We start from the raw sequence: 17990 nt of genomic DNA, 5'->3' as shown, positions 1-17990 counted from the left end.
TACGACAGTAGACTTAGTGTGGCTCTGGATCCCCAGGACGTGATCTTGGGTTTAGATCATTCACTTGAGGCATCTTTCTGACTCACTTTCCTGGTCTATAAAATGGGGCTATACGTGTCTCCTCTCCTTATCTCTCACATCTTCAAGGCAGCAGAGGAATGAGATCATGGGAGTGAGAAGGTTTGTCAGCTGCAGGACATACTGGAGTTCGCATTGTGGCTCGGCAGGTTAAGAAACTGACATGATGTCCCTGAGGATGTGAGTTTGATCCCTAGCCTTGCTCACTGAATTAAGGATATGCATGTGCATCATAGTTTGCAGATGGTGCTCGGATCTGGCATTGCTGTGGCTGTGGTGTAGGCCTGCACCTGCAGCTCCAATTTGACCCCTAGCCTGGGAATTCCATATGCCGCAGAAGTGGTCCTAAAATGAAAACAAAACTATAGGACATACTGAAGCAGAATGGTGTTGCTTCTGAGGGTACCACTGCTGCCATCACAGCCATCAGGCTTTGGTTAATCTTTGTTGACATCACCGACAGCACAAGCCTCTACCCTGGACTGCAATTCAGTTATTCTCATTACTCGGTGATTCATTTAGTTAAAACTCACTGATTTACTTCCTGCAGCACCTATCAGTGCCTGCTCACAGCAAATACTCTGTAAGCATTTGCTCCAGGTGATGTTAATCATTTATTCACTCATTAATTCCACTAGGATTTTTTTCCCTTAGTACTAATTACGTGCCCAGTGTTGCCCTGGGCCTTATGGAAAATACTTGGCCTCCTTGGCAGCCAAGTGAGCTTTGAAGGCATCACGTGTAAAGAACACAGCCAGGACTGAGTCCTCGGTGGGAGAGAACTGAATCCCGAAGGAGTTCCTAGAGGGGGCTGGGAGGTCCAGGAGGCCTGAGAAGAGACAAGACTGGAAGTGAGCATTGAACTCTGATCAGATTTGTGAATTCCCATCGTGGCTCAGTGGTAATGAGCCCAACTGGTATCCATGAGGGCACGGGTTCAACCCCTGGCCTCACTCAGTGGGTTAAAGGATCCAGTGTTGCCATGAGCTTTGGTGTAGGTCACAGACATGGCTTGGATCTGGCGTGCTGTGGCTGCAGCATAGGCCAGCAGCTATAACTCCAATTCGACCCCTAGCCTGGGAATTTCCATTTGCCACAGGTGCAGCCTTAAAAAGAAAAATAAATAAATAATAAATAAATTTTTATTGGATTTGGATTGGAGGAAAGAAAGGAGAGCAGATAGAGTGACCAACCATTTGGGTTTGCCTGGAACTGGGGGGTTTCTCAGGACATGGGACTTAAAAATTATAAAATTAGGACAGTCTAGAGCAAGACATTTGGTTGGTCAGCAGAATAACAATGATTATGAGTTTAGACTCTGGAACCAGACAACCTGTGGTCACGTCTCTCCTACTGTCCTAGCTGTGTGCTCTTAGACAAGTTTCTCAACCCATCTGAGCTTCAGTCTTCCTATTTATAAAATGAATACCCACCTTGTGAAGTGGTTTTAAGAGAAAATACAGTTGATACACAGTAAATGATACCCAGCAGCAGCAACAGCAGATTCCCAGGTAAAGGGGATAAACTGTGGTTTCTCTTAAATTCCTAGCATATTGTGTCTCTCTTTCTATAGCCAGAGACTCAAGCCCAGGCAGCTGCTATGATGCTAATAGCCACATGGCCAGCTCCTCTTAGGAAAGACACCTCCATATATATATATATATATATTTTTTTTTTTTAAGCTCCTCTTAGGGAAGACACCTCCAATATATATATATATATATATATTTTTTTTTTTTAAGCCTGAATCTGTAGCATGAGGTCCCTGGGCAAGGGGATGAATCAGAGCCACAACTGTGGTCTACACCACAACCACAGCAACACTGGATTCAGGTGGCATCTGCGACCTATGCTGTAGCTTGCAGCAACATGGGATTCTTAACCCAATGAGCGAGGCCAGGGATCAAACCTGTATCCTCAGGGACACTATGTTGGATTCTTAACCCACAGAGCCACAAGGGTAACTCTATCTCTGCTGCTTTCTGAGGCTGGATTCTATGCAAAGACCTTAGAACATTATCAACCAAAAAAGAGCTGAAAGAGGAAGTCAGACCCAGGGTCAAAGAGCTACCTGGGTTTTAGCCAAATCTACACATATTCGAACTATTCTCTCTCCACAGGTAGGGCTGCCTGTAAGGGCTGCAGAGTCCTATCTCCTGCCCTATAAAAAAATTCCAACAAGGTTATAGGAAGCACCTTTAAGACATCGGGTAGCATTTTTTTCCCTTTTTTAAAACTTTATTGACATATAGTTTATTTATAGTCATTATTGTCACTACTGTATTAATTTCTGTTGTACAATAAAGTGATTCAGGTATGCATGTGCCCATATCCATTCTTTTTCAGATTCTTTTCCCATGTAGGTTATCACAGAATATTGAGTAGAGTTCCCTGTGCTATATAGCCCAATCATCCCATACACAACAGTGGGCATATGCCAGTCCTAAACTCCCAATCTGTCTCTCCCCACTAACTTTTCCCTTTGGTAACTGTAAGTTTGTTTCAAAATCTGTGAGTCTGTCTCTGTTTTATAAATAAGTTCATTTGCAGTATTTTTTTAGACTCCACATGTAAGAGATATCATAGTGTATTTGTCCTTCTCTGATTTGCCTCACTTAGTATGATAACTTTTAGCTCCACTCATGTTGAGGCAAATGGCATTATTTAATTCCTTTTATGGCTAAGTAATATTCCATTGTAAATTTGTATCACATTTTCTTTGTCCTTCTCTCTGTCAATGGACATTAGGTTTCTTCCATGTCTTGGCTATTGTAAATAGTGCTGCAAAGAACACTGAGGTGCATGTATTTTCCAGATTATGATTTTCTCCAGATATATGCCTAGGTGTGGGATTGCTGAATCATATGGTAGTTTTATATTTAGTTTTTTGAGGAACCTCCATACTGTTTTCCATGGTGGTTGTACCAATGCACATTCTCACCAACAGTGTAGGAGGGTTCCTTTTTCTCCACACCCTGTCCAGGATTTGTAGACTCACTAATAATGGCCATTCTGACTAGTATAAAGTGATACCTCATTGTAGCTATGGTTCGCATTTCTCTAATAATTGGTGATGTTGGACATCTTTTCATATGATTTTTGACCATCTGCATGTCTTCTTTGGAGAAATGTCTGTTTAGATCTTCTGCCCTTTTTTTTGAATAGGTTTTTTGCTTTTTGTTTTTTCTTTTTTTATATTAAGCTGCATGAGCTGTTTGTGCATTTTGGAGATTAATCCCTTGTTAGCTGTTTCTTTTGCAAGTTTTTTCTTCCATTTTGTGGGTTGTCTTTTGGTTTTGTTTAGGGTTTTCTTTGGTATTACAAAAGCATTTAAGTTTAATTAGATCCCATTTGTTTATTTTTGTTTTTATTTTCATTACTCTAGGAAGGTAGATCTGAGAAGATATTGCTGTGATTTATGTAGAGTGTTCTGCCTATGTTTTCCTCTTAGAGTTTTGTAGTATCTGGCCTTATATTTAGGTCTTTAATCCATTTTGAGTTTATTTTTGTGTATGGTGTTACAGAGTTTTCAAATTTCATTCTTTAACATGTATCCATTTTCTCAGCACCATTTATTGAAGAGACTGTCTTTTCTCCATTGTATATTCTTGCCATTTTTTTTATGGAAACACCTGCAGCATATGGAAGTTTCCTGGCTAGGGGTCCAAGTGGAGCTGCAGCTGCAGGCCCAAGCCTACAGCCATGGCAACACAGAATCCAAGCCACATCTGCAACCTATGCCACCGCTTGCAAAAATGCCAGATCCTTAACCCACTGAGTAAGGCCAGTGATCAAACCTGCATCCTCATAGAGACAGCATTGGGTTCTTAACCTGCTGAGCCACAGCAAGAATTTCTATTCTTGCCTTCTTTGTTGTAGGTTAATTGACCATAAGTTTATTTCTGGGTTTTCTATCCTGTTCCATTGATCTATATTTCAGTTTTTATATGAGTATGATACTATTTTGTTGACTGTAGCTTTGTGGAATATTCTAAAGCCAGGGAGCCCGATTTCTCCAGCTCTGTTTTCCTTTCTCAGGCTTGCTTTGGCTATTCAGTGTCTTTTGCGTTTCTATACAAATTTAAAAATTTTTTGTTCTAGTCTTGTGAAAAATGTCAGACATTTTTGACTCTCCTTAAATTAAAAGCCAAAGAAGCAACAATCCAACAAGAACAGCCAGAATTCCCTACAAACTGCAATAGCTACATCTCCATAAACTTTCTTCATCCCTTACACCTGAGATGTTTTGGAAGCACTACTTCTCTAGCACCGCACCTGGTTTTGGTCTCACCCCACCGTGGGTCATGCCATTGTTAACAATTGTAATCTCTTTTAAATGATTTTTTCTTTTCATAAATATAATACAGCTTTACTGAAAGTAAATTTGAAATATCAAATATGAAAAAAACAAAGTAAAAATTATCATTAAAATTTTACCAACTAGAAATGACCATCAAATGAACTTGATGTCTATCCTTCTAGAGGTAGAGAGATGACAGAAAGATATAGATAGATAGATAGATAGATAGATAGATAGATAGATAGATAGATAGATAGATATAAACAGGAACTTCCCTTCTTTCTTATTAAGAAAAACTTAGTTTTGGTGTTTCCGTCTTGGCCCAGTGGTTAATGAACCAACTAGGAACCATGAGGTTGCGGGTTCAGTCCCTGGCTTTGCTCAGTGGGTTAAGGATCCGGCATTGCCGTGAGGGGTGGTGTAGGTTGCAGACGCGGCTCCGATCCCGAGTTGCTGTGGCTCTGGTGTAGGACAGCAGCTACAGCTCTGATTAGACCCCTAGCCTGGGAAACTCCATATGCCATGGGAGTGGCCCTATAAAAGGCAAAAATACGAAAAAGAAAAACTTAGTTTTGTACCCAAATAAAATTCTACATTTCCCAGTATCCTTTATAACTAAGGATGGCTAGGAGATGTGGTCTGACCCAGGCACTCCAAGCATTTTTGCTGGAGATTTCTCAGAAATTTATTTTCCTGACACAAGTGCTTCCACTTCCTCTTTATTTTTTCCTTTTTTTCTTTTTTTTTTCTTTCCTTGGATATTTAGACACTTTATAATTTTAGGAAATGCTATGCTATAACAAACATCTTTGTAGCTATAACTTTACACATATCCATGATGATTTCAATAGGACAAATCCCTAGAAATGGAACTACCTGAATAAAAGGCATGCAAAGTATTCACGATTTTGATAACATGGCCAAATTCCCTCAGGATTTGCTGTACCAAATTAGATTCCCATCATTTGCATATAGGTCCTTCCTTCACTTTCACATATGCCCTTGTTAAATCTTTGCCAGTTTAATAGGTAGAAATTTTATCATAGGTATGTACATTTCTGGTAGTGCAGCAAATTCAAAAACTTAGAAATCTTACTTCTATAAAAACACCTAGAAATGCTAGATTAAAGATAATAAATATCTTTTCAAACATATTAACTGAGATTTTACTTAAAAAAAAAAAAAAAGGAAAATCCAAGAGTTCCCGTTGTGCCTCAGTGGCAATGAACCCAATTAGTATCCTTGAGGACGAAGGTTCAATCCCTAGCCCTGCTCAGTGGGTTAAGGATCCAGTGTTGCTGTGGCTATGGTGTAAGCCAGTGGCTATAGCTCCAATGTGACCCCTAGCCTGGGAACTTCTGTAAAATCCTGCAACCAAAAAGAAAAAGAAGAAAAATGAAACCAAAGAAGAAAATGAGAGCTGGTGCTGTGGTTGTTTGGAGGATGTGGGTGGAGGTGGGACAGGAGGGCTGCCAGTCCTGAGACTCAGTGAGCTTCAGATTTAATGGCCACCAACAGAGATAGGAGCTGAGCTGAGGAAAGCATACACTGGAGCTGTAATTCCCACATAGAGCCAAGACCTTATAAAGTTTATACCCTTAACAAGTAATGATGGGGGAAAAAATCTACTCACCTGCAAAGAGAGATAATAAGATACCATATCTGGAGTTCCCGTCCTGGCTCAGTGGTTAACAAATCTGACTAGGAACCATGAGGTTGCAGGGTCGATCCCTGGCCTCGTTCTGTGGGTTAAGGATCTGGCATTGCAGTGAGCTGTAGTCTAGATCGCAGCAATGAGGCTCAGATCTGGAGTTGCTGTGGCTGTGGCTTAGGCTGGCAGCTACAGCTCCAAGTCCACCCCTAACCTGGGAACTGCCATATGCCACAGGTGTGGCCCTAAAAAACAAAACAAAACAAAAAGCCTTAGTGAAATAGATAATATTATAGATAAAAAATAACTTGAAGATGTCACAGTCTTTCATATGCCAGAATTACATAAGATTCTGTAAGATAGACTAAAACAACAAGATGAAATGCAACAGGGACAAAATAAATTTCTACCATATTAAAAAGTATTAACTGCAAAGTACAGAACAGAAATACTTGGCTTGAATTAATACAGGTGAAAAAGACTAGAAAACAAGTGGGAAAATGTGGCAGGCAGTGGGAGAAAGCTGTCACTTGATAGCTACATTTTTTTTTATTGAGGTATAATTCACAAACCACAAAATGCATCCTTCCAAAGTGTACAATTCAGCAATTTTTAGCATATTCACCAGGTTATGCAACTATCAAAGGCTACAAATACTCCTATATTTTCTTCTTAGGGTTTCATGGTTTTAGCACATACATTTAGGTCTTTGATCCATTTTGAGTTAATTTCTGCATATGGTGTGAGGTAGGGTCCAATTTCATGCTGTCACATGTGATATCCAGCTATCTCAGCACCATTTGTTGAAAAGACTACATTGTCTCCATTGAATCATCTGGGCACTTTATACTTACATTCTATGTGAATGCCAGAAGGCTCAGAAAAAAGCCAAAGACCAAGAAGAATTTAGGATTCATTAATAACCATGGTACCAATGCCCAGGCTTAATTCCCGGGTACCCTATAATTAGGGTCATCTCTATCAGTTCTCCAGATGTGATGTTTCTGAGTTGTGCCTGGGTGTACAAGACCAGTTCTGGCTTTGTATTTGCCGGGGTTGTACATAAATTTCAAGTTTCTTTTGAACCAGTAGTAGATAGTATTTCTCTGAATTGCTGGCCATTTGTTCCCCATAAACAATTAAAATGCCAGGAAATTCCATCACTTCAACATACAGCTGATTTTTCCCTGAAAGCAGCTGTTCCTGCCTCCATGAGCCAGGAGTGATTTCAAGAGAACGTGGACCCAGGCCACACTGGAAGGAACACACTGGGATCCAATTTCCCCACTTCTGGAAGACAACCCACAGGCTCCGGTGAAGCCACATAGGCTGCTGGGTACCTAGATTTCCTTGAATGCTCCTGGTTTCTGAGTCTTTTCCTTCCTTAAAGCCACAGAGATACATGCACACAAGTCTCCCTGGGCTGAGGTAACACTCCCCACTTAGGCCTCCCCAGCATTTTGTTCATATCTTTACGGGGATGTTGATCGAACCATATTGTGATAAGATTAATGACTAACACATATTGAGAATGTATTCTGTGGCAGGCATTTTTCTAAGAATCGTACTCATTCTAGGACTGGGTACTGTGATTAGGCCCATTCTATAGATGAAGAAACTAAATATTTAAATAACTTGAGAAAAAGCACACAGCTCATAAGGATTCAGATCCCTAGAGTCTGGCCCAAAGCTGTAATGGTTGAAGCACTTGGCTTCAGAATCTGACATCTTAGAGGATACCATCAGCCTAAACTGCAGGCCCACAGTAATCGTGTACTGAAGGCTGTTCAAGAATTGTGGACAAATCTAAAATGTGGCACAAGTGAACCTATCTACAAAACAGACACAGACTCACAGACATACAGAACAGACTTGTGGTTGCCAAGAGGGAGGAGAGAGTGGGATGGATGCTCTGAGAGTTTGGGATTAGTAGATGTAAACTATTACTGAAACTGATAGCATTAATGGCCTGAACTTAGTTAGAACCCAGATTGGGACTGGAACCCACGTGCCAGCACTCGAACACAGCCAAAACCCAGACTGGGACTTAAACCCACAGTTTTAGATTAGAATCAATCTCTCAGGGTCTGGACTTACTGAGGTTCAGGTTCTTTATGCCTCTGTGTGGAAGGAATTCAGCAACAGACAAAGTGATAGGCAGGAAATAGATTTATTAAGAGAGGACGCTTGTGAGAGATCCAAGCGGGCAGGCAAGCAGGCTCTGCCCAAGGATCAGGTGGGCTATAGTTTTATCATCCAAGGGGAGTGGGGGTCAGAAAAGACTGCCTCTTCCTCTTTCTTTGAGTAATATCTCCTCCTTGGTATCCCATCACAGGTCATGGTGCTCATTCAAATCAGCAGAAGGGTGGTCCTCAAATTGCTGCCCTAGGTCTGAACTTGAATGCAGGCCTCATTCCATCCCTCACCTAATGACCTGAGGCATATCTCACGCATCCACTAGTCAAGCAAGCCTGCCTTGTTCTGATGGCTTTCTTGAGCAGGTATTAACTTACAGCGATCTCCAAAAGTCCCCTATATTTCTCTCTCTATCTATGGTCCCTTATTGGGACTTCTACACCTACCTGTGTTGCCTACTCCATCCCTATCTTTACATTTAGAATAGATAAGCAATGAGGTCCTACTGTATAACACAGGGAATTATATGCAAGCTTTGGGATAGAATATGATAACAGAAGATACTATGAGAAAAATAATGTATATATGACTGGGTCATTTTGCTATACAACAGAAACTGACACAACATTGTAAATCAACTATATTTTAATTTAAAAAACTTTTTTTTTCTTTTTAGGGCCACACCCATGGCATGTGAAGGTTCCCAGGTTAGGTTAGGGGTCCAATCAGAGCTACAGCTGCCAGCCTACACCACAGCCACAGCAACATGGTTCCAAGCCATGTCTGTGACCTACACCACAGCTCAAGGCAACGCAAGAACTTTATCCCACTGAGTGAGGCCAGGGATCAAACCCGAAACCTCATGGTTCCTAGTTGGATTTGTTTCTGCTGCACCACAACTGGAACTCCTTTTTAAAAAAATTTTAAGAAAGAATTGCAGATATTACCAGGAGCTAGAGAATGCCATAGCACAAAGTAAACTTAAAGGCCACCTAGTCCAGCTCTCTCCTGTTACACATAACAAAAGCAAGACCCAGAGACAGGAAGTAGCAAAGTTGGGACCAGAACTCTAGGTTCTTGACTCATGATAAAGCACTTTTCCATCCACTCTTGATCCATTTCATGCAAGAATGTCTGCAATGTAAGGAATGTCCGGCTCTGAGTATTTAGAGGACACAGGATGTGTCTCTTGCCCTTTTTCAATCCTTGTCACATGGTCCCTCAACTCAAGAGTGAAGGAGAAAATGTTCCGATAAGAGGTAGAAAGGGGAGACCCTGGCCATGATGACTAAGCCAAGTCCAGCCAACTGCCCCTAACCACGCCTCCCCCATGCATCTGCTTCTATAAACTTGCTTCTGCATCTGCTACCTTGCCTGACCTCACTCTGGTCTGTCCTGCCAAGCACAGACCTGGAAGAACTAGCCCATAAAACCTTGTGAAAACCTTCTTTGGGGCTCAGACTTTGGAGAGCGATCTCCTCTGAGCCAGCCGGCGTAATAAACCGGAGTTCTCCAACTCTGGGTGCTCGCCTGGTTTCTCACCCAGTAAAAGAGCTGCTAGAGCTGATACACTGCAGCCACAGGGCTGCTGCTGGAGCTGATATACTGTGACCACAGGGCTCCTGCGCAGCGGCCATAACAGGAGAGCAGAGCCCCAGCCGGCCTCACTGCTGGGCTGTACCTCACAGGGAAGGGAACCAAAAGCAACACAGGAGGTCCAACCCAAGAGCTCCCCTTGCCCCCTGGGGAGGGAGAGGCAGACTGAGAAACACAACTGTGGGATTCCTGGGATATTTCACAGGTGTGTGGGGACTCTGGGACAGAGTATTTGAAATCAGGTTCCTCGTGCAGATCTTGCCTGTACAGTCTCCATAAATTGCCAGGCTCAATTTAACCACAGCTCCAGTAAAAGGATAGTAAGAAGGTAGCGCTGGCCTTATCATGGCTCAAATTTCTCCAAAGAACTCCCAATCTGGTTGGCATTTTATGACCCTCACCTTCAGAGCACAGCTGCATGGTTAGAAGACTGCTATTTTGCTATACTGGGGGTTATCGAGTCTAAGGCTCCAAAAGGACATGGGAGTCTGCCCTAAGGCCGTGGAACCAGTTGACTGCAGAAATGGTCTCATCATGCCCCGCTCATCACACAGTTCGCTGGACCCTGTCACCATTTCCTCATTCTGAATTGGACCTTTAATCCAAATCAGGCCTCTGATATGAAATCTGAGACTTTAACTCATGGCATTAAAGATTTGAAGTACCTGGGGAGTTCCCCGGTGGTCTAGTGGCTAGGATTCGGCACTTTTACCACTGTGGCCCGGGATCAGTGCCTGGTCTGGGAACTGAGATCCACATCAAGCTGCTGCATGTTGTGGCCAAATAAATAAATAAAGGCTTGAAATATCTGTACTGTACAAGTGGTTCTCAGTTGGGGTGGTTTTCTCCCCTAGGGGACATTTTTCACAATTCAGGAGGTACTACTGGCATCTAGTGGGTAGAGGCCAAGGATGGTGCTCACCACCCTACAATGCACCCCCACCACAAAGAGCTATACGACCCATAATGTCAGCAGTATCAGGGCTCTAGATTCTAGCGTATTTGAGGGAAGGGAGGGTAGAGGGAGTTATTCCAGATTAATCCAAGAAAAAGGTTAAGTCCAAACTGCTGCCTTGGTTCCAGCTTTTTTTTTTTTTTTTTTTTTTTTTTAAGGGCTGCGCCCGTGGCATATGGGAGTTTCCAGGCTAGGGGTCGAATTGGAACTGTAGCCACAGCCACAGCAACATGGGATCCAAGCCGCATCTGCAACGTATACCACAGCTCATGGCAATGCCAGGTTCCCGCAATGGGAACATCCAGAAGCCCCAGCTTTGGTCTGTCTGCTTGTGTAATGGGGAGATTGTCTAGATTCTTAAGAGTCCTATGTCATTGACTCTTTGCCTGTCATTCTTAGGCCAGTCGGCCCAGAGCAAGTACATTCCTCTGGAAGGAAGTCAACCTTGGCTGAGCACAGCCCCAGCCCCACCCGGGTTAATGAGTCATCAAAACGGAAGTGCCTGTGCACCTGGGCACCCAGGAAACCACAGGTCCAGGGACCCTCTCTCCCTCTTCCCTGCTGCAGCTCTCCCCAGGTCGAAGGTGCCATCTCTCAGACTCCACCAGAGTCTGGCCCAGCACCTGTCCCTGAGGCCCAGCCGCCCCAGTGGAGGAGAGAAGTGGCCCCACATAGTAAATCCTGGTATCAGAGCTCTTCTGCAGTAAATACCCCCCACCCCCCAGCCTCCACTTTCTAGCCAACACCTCACAGTCTTTGTTACTGACCTGATTCCCCTACTTTTGACCTACTTCCTGAAGCTGAAAAAGACACGAAGATAGATCAAGCTGCCACAGGGACAAAGTTTGCAGCGTCACAGGGTAGGGACAAAATTTGCAGCACACCTAATTTTTCAGGCAAGTCTGTTGTGGAAAATCATTGGCAAATTCATATATTAGGACTAGATTACTATCTTAGAGTCAACTCTTCTTTATCTCATGTGGATAAAGGTTTTATGCTTTTTTTTTAGGAATGGGTTCCTGTCAATGTATGACAAAATATTTCTGTTGCCATAGATCCGTTTAATTTTGACATCATTTGCATTTCAGGGCAAGAGCCCAGGTCAGATAAGAGTTCTTTGCTTTGCACCAGAATCTTGAAGGCATCATTTTTCCTGGCTAAGGTGCTCACTTGAGGGCCTTTTTCTGTAGTCAATCCAGTCGGCAAACTTAGGTGGAACTCAGGCGAGGTGGAGGCCACAGGGCAAAACTGAGTAAACCATGGGGCTCCCAGACAAGCACAGATACATCAGAGGTAGTGATGGTAATGAATGACCATGCAGTCTTCGCACACCCCATCAGCCCACCCTATTAAGACAGAATTTCCTAAGGGGCCCTCGGAGGCATTTCTGGATCCTGTCTTACTCCCCTTCAACTTTCATTCACCCTCCCACCCCTGCAGCCTCCCTCAAGCCTAAGAGGGGTGTGTTTTCCACTTTCTCAGCCTCCACTCTTCGCAGCTTCAAGCCAGCATGTCTCCTGACAGCAGAGAGGCTGACAGCCTAGGAAGTGCCCGGAGCCCTGGGGGCTGAGGGCTGGGTGAGGTGAGCTGTGAGAGGCAGAGCTGGGACACCCCCTTTCCTCCAGATACTGCTGCACCAGGTGACACAGCCAGGGAATGGGGAATAAAACAAAGGTTGGTGACACCAGTGGAGTTGCAAAGGTAAAGCTTTCATGTTCTAAATAAAATCTGAAGGTGGAAACAAAAAACAGAAATCATTTCTGCCACTATGACCAAAACCTGGGCGGGGGTGGGGGCAGATCAGAGAATGCTGAGAGTGTCACTGAATTCCTAGCCCAGGGAGCCAGGCCCCAGCCTAGACAGAGCAGCTGAACAATGTCACACACTTCCACCAGGGCCTGTAGGGAAGCAGGACAAAGCCCCAGCATCAGCCTGAATCCAGCCCCAGAGGCCCTCAGAGACCTTTCCCAGACTCTGAATGGGATCCTCCAGTTGGCAGCCCCCATCATGTGGCCCCAGACCAGCCTGAGCAGAAGCACATGTGGTTCCTCTCTCCCCATGTCAGAAAACTCCCAATCCCATCCCTCCCCCTCCTCGGTCTCCCTCCACCTCTTCTCCACCCCTGCCCTAAGACAATGTGACAGCATGGACTGCTGCAAAAAAAGGATGTTCCAGACCATACTGGCAGCCCTGATGTCAGGCACAGAAAGGACCAGGAGGGAAAAGGAGGCAGAGGCTATGTGCCCGTCCCACTCTCACCCCGTGACAGGAGCTAGGGAGTTGCATGTGCAATAAGCAAGAGAACACACCAAAACATGACACAGCCCCGCACCTTTGCCAAAGACCAGAGCCCACAGCCAAACATGGCAGATGAGAGAACCATCTCGCCAAGCTTGCATTCTGTTAAAAACAAAAACAAAAACAAAAAAAAACCCTGGACAGAGCCTGTTGAACCACAGACTGTGCTCTCAGTACAAGAGCAGAGACAAAACAGTTGTCCCTATGCCTGTCATATCCATCCAAGGAGCTATGGAGTAGAGAAAGTGGAGGCTCTATGGTGAGACATCCTCAGATCAGCCCTAGATGTGGCCCTTGGGAGGATTCGATAACTTGTCTGAACCTCGTTTTCCATAACTGCAAAATAAGGCTAATAAAACCCCACAGGCTGACTGCATTATGAGAGAAAATAAGCAAGTGCTCCCTGATCTCAGTTATGATTAGGGTAGTGATTATCCAGTTGCTTGGCTAATCACCATGAATTTATTGATCACCTACTAGATGTCAAGGACCTTCTACATATTGCTTCACCTTCTCTATTAACAACAACCCCAAGAGAAAAGTATTATTATTCCCACTTTATGGACAAAGAAATGGAGGCTGGGCAGCCAGGTTAATCATTTGCTCAAAATTATGTGGCCAATAAACGCCAACCCTTACAGGTATGAGACCTCTGAGGCCCACACTCTTTGTTCTATAGGACTCCACCTAGCTCTCCAGGGCAGGAAAGCTGCATCAGAGACAGAACGTACAGGAGCAGAAGAATTAAGATGATGGTAATATGATAACTCAGGCTGAAGGAGTTCAGCCTCCAGGGAGATCAGGGAAAGAGATAGGGGACAGACAATAGAAATGAGGGCCAGGTGTCCAGTAACAGCAGAGCCTGGGGCCAAGGTGAGGGCTGGGTGACAGCACTTGAGAAAGAGCTCCTATTGGGGGAGGGAGCCGATTGGAAGGGAGCTGGGTGGGTGTAATGGTTCACCGAGGCCCAGGGGACAAGTCTCTGGGAAGGTTCTCCTAATAAAAGCTGGACAGGCCCCACTCCCACCCAACCCAGGGCCAAGTTTGTCTTCATCTTCTGCAGCTTAGCCATCTTCACTTTCTACCCTCTTGGGGTCCACTTCTATCTAAGCACCCCAAGGCTCTCAGATTCCCTGTCCTCCCACTGATTCTCAACTCTTGCTGTGCACAAATCTCCCAGGGGATCTTTTTTTTTTTTTTTGGTCTTTTTAGGGCCGTACTCGCAGCATATGGAAGTTCCATAGCATATGGAGGTTCCCAGGCTAGGGGTCTACTCCACAGCCATAGCCAACACTGGATCCGAGCTACATCTGTGACCTATACCACAGCTCACAGCAACACCAGATCCTTAACCCAATGAGCGAGGCCAGGGATTGAACCTGCGTCCTCATGGATACTAGTTGGGTTCATTAACCACTGAGCTACAATGGGAGCTCCTCCTAGGGGACCTTTAAAAAGACAGACATGGATGAATTTCCCTGGTGGCCTAGCAGTTAAGTATTTGGTGTTGTCATCACCATGGCTCTGGTCACCGCTATGGCACGAATTCAATCCCTGGTCTGGGAACTTCTGCATGTCCAGGGCATGCCCAAAACATAAAAATGACAATACATGAACATAAATAACACAGACGTGGCCCTTCCCCTAAGAATTCCATTTCAGTTGGTCTGGAGGTGGTGATGATTGCCTGAGAGACACGTAAGGACTTACCGCCATCACAAAGCAGTCCAGCAGGGAAGACTGGCCTCCTCCAAGGCTTCCTAACTTGGAGCGCAGCTCCTCCGCCTGGTAATCCCAAGCGAGCACTGTCCCAAGTATTTCCTCATGTTTGGACTTCCGGTTGGAGCTCCTCCCTCAGCCTTGCTCTGCGCACACACCCCACCCCACCCCCATCCCCATAATTACCAGCACCTTAACCAGCACTGTTTCCCACTTGGTGTCAGAAGGACATTCATGGAGTTCCCGTCATGGTGCAGCGGAACCGAATCCAACTAGGAACCATGAGGTTGTGGGTTCCATCCCTGGCCATGAGCTGTGGTGTAGGTTGCAGATGTGGCTCAGATCCTGCGTTTCTGTGGCTCTGGTGAAGGCCGGCAGCTGTAGCTCCAATTAGACCCCTAGCCTGGGAAACGCCATATGCCACAGGTGTGGCAATAAAAAAGCAAAAACAAAAAAAAAACAAAAACAAAAACAAAACAAAAAAAAAAGCACGTTCATCAGCAAAGTCTGAATTTTGGACCTGGAGCAGTGAAAAATACAGCATTGACAGCCAAGCCGTGTATTGCCCCCAAATAAGTTTCCAAACTCCTGTTGACTGCAAGTCCTGTAAATAAGCCTTGATGCCTCTCAGGTCAGCCCCAGGAGGCCCTCAGCCTTGGTTTCCATGCCTTGAATTGAAAATAAAGACTGGAGTTCCCTTCGTGGCTCAGTGGTTACCGAACCCGAATAGGATCTATAAGGTTGCAGTTTCAATCCCTGGCCTTGCTCAGTGGGTTAAGGATCCGGTGTTGCCAGTGAGCTGTGGTGTAGGTTGCAGATGTGGCTCTGATCCTGCATTGCTGTGGCTCTGGTGTAGGCTGGCGGCTGTAGCTCCAATTCAACCCCTGGCTTGGGAACCTCCATATGCCTCAGGTGCAGCCCTAAACAGAGAAAGATAGAAAGAAATAAAAGAAAGAAAGTAAGGAAGGAAGGGAGGGAGGAGAAAGAAAGAAAGAAAGAAAGAAAGAAAGAAAGAAAGAAAGAAAGAAAGAAAGAAAGAAAGAAAGAAAGAAAGAAAGAAAGAGAAGGAAGGAAGGAAGGAAGGAAGGAAGGAAAGAAAGAAAGAAAGAAAGAAAGAAAGAAAGAAAGAAAGAAAGAAAGAAAGAAAGAAAGAAAGAAAGAAAGAAAATAAATACTAATAATATTATAAATAAATCAAGGCTTTTGCCAGAATAACTAGAAAATATACCCACAAAGAATAATGCTTCACAGAGGAACTAGCATTGAGTCACCACACAAATGCCTGCTCAGGATTTGCTGCAGGCTGGGTACTGTCAGAGCCTGAAGGGAGAACACTTGTGCCCCTAAAACGCCCCTGTCACAGGGCTCCCAGTTGAGTAGAGAGGCGGTTAGTACACAGAGAGCCATGTGGTCTGGGGATACAGAGGGGACACACCTAACTCATCCGATAACATGAAGAGACTCCCAGGAGTCAGGCTGAAGGGGAAGGCAGGCAGGGCAGCAGAAGAGCCTTGAAGGAGGAGCAAATACAGAGAAATCCAAGTGCCTGCTCATTGCAGCTGAGACAGAAACGCTGCCTTGGTTTCCTAGAGCGGCCGTAACAAATTACCACCGACACGGTAAGTTAAAACAACAGAAATGTATCCTCTCACAGTTTTGCCACCTACAAGTCCAAAACCAAGGTATCTCCAGGGCCATACTCCCCTGTGAAGGCTCTAGGGGAGAACGCCTCCTTGCTTCTTCCCAGCCTCTGGGGGGGTCCCCGAAATCCTTGATGTTTGTAGCCACGCAATTCCCGTCTCTGCTTCTTCTCAATGGGTCTTTCTGTGTCTCTTCTTCCCATCAGGACAATTACCGTTGGATTTAGGGCCCATCTAATCCTGAATGAACTCAGCTCCATCTCTAATTCCATCTGCAGAAGTTCCCACCATGGTGCAGTAGGTTAAGAAGCCAACTGTAATGGCTCAGGTTGCTGCAGAGAGGCAGGTTCGATCCTTTGCCTGGCACAAAGTGGGTTAAAGGATCTGGGGTTGTTGTTGCTGCAGCTATGGCATAAATCGCAACTGTGGCTCAGATCTGATCCCCGGGAACTCCATATGCTGTGGGTATGGTCATTAAAAAAAAATCTTTTAATTAAAAAATAAAATAAAATAATCTCATCTGCAAAGACCCTATCTCAAATAAAGTCACATTCTGATGTTCCTGGCAGACATGAATTCAGGGAGTGAGGGGGCGCTGATTCAAACCACTACACAGGGCAAGGGTAGAAGTAGAGAGAGATGAGTCTCAGAGGTGAGCTGGGGGACACCCTGGACTTCATCCAAAGACACTGGTGACTGATGGAGGCGTTTAAGGCAACAAGATTACAGGATAGAACTTAAGCCTGCAAAAGATATGCTGCCTGCAGGCTGGATGGCAGATTGGGCGGGGGCAAAATTAGACAGAGAAGAACCAAATAGGATGCTTTGCAACAATTCAGTAAGAAATATCTCTTGACATTCAGTAGATATTTGGGAGACAGAATTAACAAGGTTTGGTAGTGATTTGGAAGTGGGAAGAAGTCACATTTTGTTCTCAAGTTTCTGACTCAGGGAATTGAATGAGGGTACGTGTGTGGGGGAGCTGGCATGCGGAGGAAGGAGATGGGAGACCCACGTGGAGATGCTGAGAAGACTCTGGACCTCATGCAGGAGATTTGAGCTCAGGGAGGTCTCAGGGCTGGAGCAGGAGCCCATGGAAGGACCTGGTGCCGTAAGAAGAGAGCCACGTATAGCGTGGGGAGAGAAGGAGGCTCGGGAAGGAAGAAGAACCCCAACATCCAGGGCTGGGACAGACAAAGAGCTCACAACAAGACTAGGGAGGCGCAAAGAAAGACCTGGGCAGAGACAACAGGCAATCACACAAAGAGCCGTGCCAGCCCTTTCCCTGTCCCCCATCCTCACCTCCATCCAGTTCCGTGTCCACTTTGCGGCCGCAGTGAAGGCACTTGACCTTTCTTGGGGTGATGGGAGGATAGCCTCCCAGGGCAGAGCGCACAGCCCCGTATTCATTTATTCAAGCACATTCTGTGCTTTTGTGACCTAATCACAGCCTGGACTGGGCAACCTTGGAATTCTTTCCATCGACCTTCCTCCAGCCCCAGGCCCCTGAGTTATCCAGAGCCTTCCACTGAGTCATCTCTGGCAAAAAGCCCACACTCTCCAGCTGTTCTCCCCAGCATGGCAGCTGTTAGACCCATGTGGGCTAATGCTGAATAC

The 17990-nt window shown here is 45.0% G+C and overlaps 1 long non-coding RNA gene across 11 annotated transcripts in view; it reads right to left on the bottom strand.

Annotated features, from left to right (window-relative positions):
- The window catches only part of LOC102158467 (uncharacterized), a 273514-nt gene extending 255725 nt beyond the window's left edge, over positions 1-17789 (bottom strand). For 10 of the 11 annotated variants that reach the window (XR_014808944.1, XR_014808946.1, XR_014808955.1 and 7 more), the window contains exon 1: positions 17676-17789. This is a non-coding gene — a long non-coding RNA (uncharacterized LOC102158467). Of the gene's footprint in view, positions 1-14724; positions 14830-17675 lie in introns of those variants that run through there. The other variant, XR_014808957.1, reaches the window with a different exon arrangement.
- Between the last annotated feature and the right edge of the window lie 201 nt (positions 17790-17990).

This window comes from Sus scrofa, chromosome 1 (assembly GCF_054392235.1).
Source record: "Sus scrofa isolate SSC_HxYL_T2T_F1_AM1 chromosome 1, Sscrofa_HxYL_maternal_Yorkshire_Landrace_v2.0, whole genome shotgun sequence".
In the NCBI taxonomy this organism is placed as follows: domain Eukaryota; kingdom Metazoa; phylum Chordata; class Mammalia; order Artiodactyla; family Suidae; genus Sus; species Sus scrofa.
This window is presented reverse-complemented; position numbering and strand designations above follow the sequence as displayed.